Genomic DNA, 5,435 nt, shown 5'->3' on the forward strand with positions numbered 1-5,435 from the left:
CCCAGTGGACCCTGAGGCGTAGCACAGCAGATATGATGAAGTGATGCCGTGGCCTCCGGAAAAAGAAATGGGTCTTGAGGGAAACACGCCACGCGAAGAACGGCCACGAGGAACGATCAGGGGCCTTTGGTCCATAAATTTACCGCACTTCCTTAGCCACCAGCGGGTGGTCAAGACGGGAAGGGTGGAGGGGGTCGCGCGCCCCCCCGGCGCGGGGGATGTAGCGACGTTCGTTGGATTAATGTGTCCGCTACCATACGGTCCGCCGAAGCGTACGTTAGCATGCGGCAAATAAATTGCCCTTTTGGTAAGGAAATCGAACCCGGAGTCGGAATCGGTCGTTCAGAGGGATGTATCGCTTCCAGGTGCTGCAACCAGCTGTTCCCGGTACCGGTATGGAAGCGGGACTTTTTTTTTTACAAAAAAACACACATTCTTACCGGTTTATTCCTTGAGGTCTATTCCTTGAGAATCGGACTGTTAAACAGATGGCTCTACTTGCCGATTTGGACTTCCTAGTTTTGTCTTGTTTGGTAACATTATTATTATTATTATTATTTTTCTGCGACCTCTTCAAGAAAACGGCTTTAGAATTGCATCAAATGCTTGTCGAAGCTTGTTTTTGGAATATTGCAACATGCTTTTAGGGGTTTAACAATGTCAAAATAGCGATTTTGGATTAACAAAGAAAGAGCATCGAAGGACTCCAAAAAAGGACTTTCTAATGGCACCAGAAAGTGGTGATACATCACAAGCTCCTAAAACCTGGTGAAACCGTTAATTCAGATCGCTACTGACAATAAATGATCAATTTGAACCATGCATTCGTTCGAAAAACGACCAAAATGCAAAATGGAGGCGCCAGGGGCTCCGTGGTACACACAGCAAAACTGGCTCAGGATACTATCAAATCACTTGGCTGGAAGCTGCTATCGCTCTGCTCTATTCACCAGACTTGGCTCTTTCCGAGTATCATTCATTTTCATGGATGGGACACGCATTGGCTGAGCAGCACTTCGTTTCCTAAGAGGAAGTCGAAATTGGATGACTAATAAAGTCGCTTAAAAAGACGAAGAATTCTTTCTAGTATAGTCGTGCGTCGGCGTGTGTGTGTGTACGTATGAAGTGCGGTGTAAAATCGATCTGTCCAGTCCGGGCCGGCACAAAACTGCTCCGGCTCCGAACGGTGCCAAAAAGATCAACGTGTAGAAGTTCGTACCGGCATCCGTCCAAACCGGCGACTCGACAACTCGCTCTTAACTCTGCCCACTCAGCTTCCCCACACGGAGGGGTAGCGCCAGGTCCTGCCGCTTATACCAGGTCAACTTTATCAGTGGCGATGCATGTACAGCTCGCGCCTGCTGTGGCGCAGCAAACCTCGCAGTCGGGTGTTATCTCTCGTAAGGATAACGAACGTTGTCGCCATTTGTTTTTTTTTTCTGTTGCGTCCCGCCACTTGACTTGCTCCCCGTGTGCGAAATAGGTCACCCACTTCTTCGTGCGCCCCAATCCCGGCCATTTCCGCATCCCGGCACACTTGACTCGGGACTCGGGCACACTGCGGTCCACATAGCATAGCGCGCTATGTGTCAGAACTTCGACGCCCAATTAATAGAAGCATATTTTTTACATCGTCACCTACCCTCCAGGATTCCCCTCCAGCTCACTCTCTCTCTCTCTCTCTCGCTCACACCTCTCACTTCTAACAGGAACTAAAACCAAAAGTGCCCGCTCTAGTGCCGGGGAGCGAGAGTTTGGTAATCTATTTGTGGCTTGTGGCGTACATTCATTCTCCCCGGAACCGGGTCTTTGCCGGGTGCGCCCTTCCGGGACGATGGATTAACCACATTCATTAAAACCTTCGCTTGCCCCGACACCCACATGGGGCACCGGGTCCACGGTGCCAAGTGATTTTTTGGACCACGCCCGTTGCGAAGAATTATGAGCGTACGAGGACCAGAGGGGCGGACGTTCGGATGCGTGGGCAGTAATTAGAGGAGCATCAGAATGCCACACTGGATTGGCCGCTCCCGGGCCAGGTGGTGAACGCCAACGTTCCTGGAGCAACTTATCTCCTCCGGGGATGCCCAGAGAAGTACACGGTCCATGGGCGCGCTGAATCTGCTCGTTTGGCTCAATGTCCCCCACCCAAAAACACCAACTCCTGCCAGCTACAGAGAGAGAGAGAGAGAGAGAGAGAGAGAGAGAGAGAGAGAGAGAGAGTGGGAGAGAGAGAGAGTGGGAGAGCAAGACATTGATTAAATAATAGACCATTTCGCCCATGGCATGGCATTGGATCGCATTACACGACGGGTCGGGCAATCAACAGACAAAGGACAAATCGTCCCAAGCCGACAGAGCCAGAGAAGACCCGGCGACGGAGCCGGTTCCGGACGAAGTTCAATCACTTATGGGACCGGGACTCTGTCCGGGTCTGCGGATCCGCACTGGACACCGTCCTACCGACAAACACTCCTACTCCTAGGTGGCCTAGGAGCTGGTTCTCTTGGGAAAAGGTGATTACTTCCACACCGCAATCAGCATGATGATCAATTTAAATTGAAAAGCTAAACGGCTGGATGACACCACACACGAGATCGGCCCGAGAAAGGGCCGAGCTGTTAACTCGTTTATTTTTCTCTACCTTTCTCTCTCTCTCTCTCTCTCTCTCTCTCTCTCTCCGTACTTTTTTGGTCCTCCAATTGGGGCCCAGGTAACAGGCCATTGATTTCAAATTATTACTCCGAACTCACCTCTCAAGTCGTGCTACTCGGCACCGCATTGTTTATTGTTATTCACTGTTCCTTATTGACTATATTCACTGTTATTCACATGGTTTATTGTTACTCGCTCCGCTCGCTGTCCTCCCCGATTCCCTCCGATGTCTCTTTGCCCTTAATAGATTGCGAACCATTATTCGCCTTTGCATATCCGTATTCAGTTAGCATTACAGGTCCATAACAATGCGTGAAGTAATTTCGATACAGGTCGGACAGGCCGGGTGCCAGATTGGGAATGCTTGCTGGCAGTTGCTCACTACCTACGGAGCACACTCCGTATCGAAATTACTTCACGCTGTGAACGGAACATGATCCACAGCTTTGCACGAAACTAATGCGAACCATTTTGATCGACCACTAGCAATCAAAGTTCAGAGCGATGAGAACAGCGGCCAGTTCTTCTTCTTCTTTTGGCGCTACAACCGCTGAGCAGTCTTGGCCTGGCACCAGAGACTATGTTAATCTCTGATGCTCTCCTGTAACTTTTAATTTTTTACGGACGGGATTGTTAGCCCCGCGCCAACCCCCCTGTCACGCCGGTATCGGGAATCGAAACCATGGCCGGTTGAGTTACAACCGATCCCGGGATTCGAACCACGGCCAGCTGCGCTGACAGCGAAGAGCGTTACCGACTGCTCTATCAGCGGGGGTAAAGCGGCCAGATACGACGGAGAACTATACTAAACTGCTGCAAAATCTCATACAATTGTCTATGACCAGTTGCATGGGTGTTAACCAGGATGCCTGGCAGATGAGGTCAATACACTGCTATACTGGATTCGGGCCAAATACTAGTAAAAGGTACCGGCGAAGTTTAGGCACCTACACTAGGTCCGCAAAATCAGCTGGCTGCGAGTGGCACGCACACATGCTACGACAAGAGGTACTAACACAGAGGATCAAGCGCTCGTCGCGTGCGCGTCCTGCAGTTAACGCGCATGGCCCGTTAGGCGCTTCACTAAGTGATGCGGTATTTTTTCGTGTACAACGCGCACTTTTTTCCCATTTTTTTTGCTCTAAAATCTGGGTGCGCGTTATACAAGGGGAGTAAAAATGTTGTCTCTATGCTGAGTATAACAATTGTAAAAAAATTTTAACAGAGCAATAACAAAAGGCTTCTATTTAAAAGGCTTCATTTTGAGTTACGCAACCTCTCTCACAGTCTAAAGCCGCACCAGGCGGACAAACCCAGCAGACTAGCACCAGGCGCCCAGATATGGATCCCTGCTACAGCAAATACCTAATACGCATTTTATCTTTAGTCTACTTTAGAATATTTATAGAATAATATCGAATATTATTAGAATATTTAGAATAATACATTATAGGAGCAGTCGTTCTAGCTGAAGCAATGTCTATTCTGCTTGGACTGTGACTTTTTGTGAGCTTTGGCACTTTTCAATTTTGCTAGCTCTGTCTCTTTGCCTCTTTGCCCTGTTGTTGAAGTTGACCAAACGTCAACAGGTGCCCATAATATCGGTCCTTGGCGGGACCGACTGTCAACAGCTTAGCTACGCCACTGCTAGACGAACACTTCTCCACTCTGCCCTGCGTTGTCTCCACAGGTGCGAGTGAGTCGAACCGCAGAAGATAAGCTGCAAGGACATACCGGGACCGGGATGACTCAGGCAACGCCCCAGATGAGTACGCTCGCTCGAGTACACGACGGAGTAGTACAAATAGTGCTCATCTGCAAACATGGTGCTTCCTTGCCTGCCCTGTCCCCCCGTGTCCTCCCATTTGAGCTGCGGCGCGTTCAGCTGAAGTCGCACAGGACACCGGATGTTGTCGCTGGTGGACCGGACTCTGTCATCTCTGCGTCACGTAGGTAAGTGCGAAACAAATGTTATGAAGCGCCCCCAGCGTGTCCTAAACTGGGGCCGGAGATATTCGAGAGGCGCGGCGCTGATGCCGGACGATGCAGCTCAGCCGGTGCCACAAGTGCTTCCCGAATCGCTCGCGTGAATGGGTCACGTCATTCGGCAGCATCGGGCAATAGTGAGTAAGTTTGGCATTTTTCAGGGAGAGAAAGAGAGATAGATAGAGCAAAGCTGGATCCGCACAATCTAGCACGCAGTAAATAATAGAACACCTGCGAAACGTCTCCCGGCCTGGCCCTGGCCTGGGAGTTTCGGGTGTATCGGTGCGCTGTCGGCGGCGGCGGCGGCGGCTGTGGTATCGTCTCAAAATTTCAACGATTTCAGGTTCGCTCCGATGCATATTTTATTGCCTCCGGGCCACTCCGGGCGCTCCAAACCGGGGCTCTCGGTGGCCCTTCAACTGACTCTCGGATCCGACACGGAGCCGACAGACACACACGGGCGGTGCACGGACAAACGAGGAAAACAGAGCAATAAATCATCGTGATTTTAATTATTTCAGCTTCCCGCCTAGTGTGTGCGAGTGGCGAGCATCTCTCTCTCTCGCTCTCGCTCTCGCTTTCTCGTCGGACAACGCCTGTTGATGTGGACCGATGATGACGGGTTTGGCAAATAATAAACAGCCCTCTGCGAGTGCGAAATTACGGAAGATGGCAAACGCCCGATAAGTCCGCAAAAGATGGCGCTGGTGTTGTTGTTGTTTTTCGCCCAGACCTGTCAGAAAGCCCCCGAGTGAGAGGCATCGCACGTGTGATGAGTGTTCCCGGAGGGCACT

The sequence above is a fragment of the Anopheles cruzii genome, chromosome X (assembly GCF_943734635.1).
Source record: "Anopheles cruzii chromosome X, idAnoCruzAS_RS32_06, whole genome shotgun sequence".
In the NCBI taxonomy this organism is placed as follows: domain Eukaryota; kingdom Metazoa; phylum Arthropoda; class Insecta; order Diptera; family Culicidae; genus Anopheles; species Anopheles cruzii.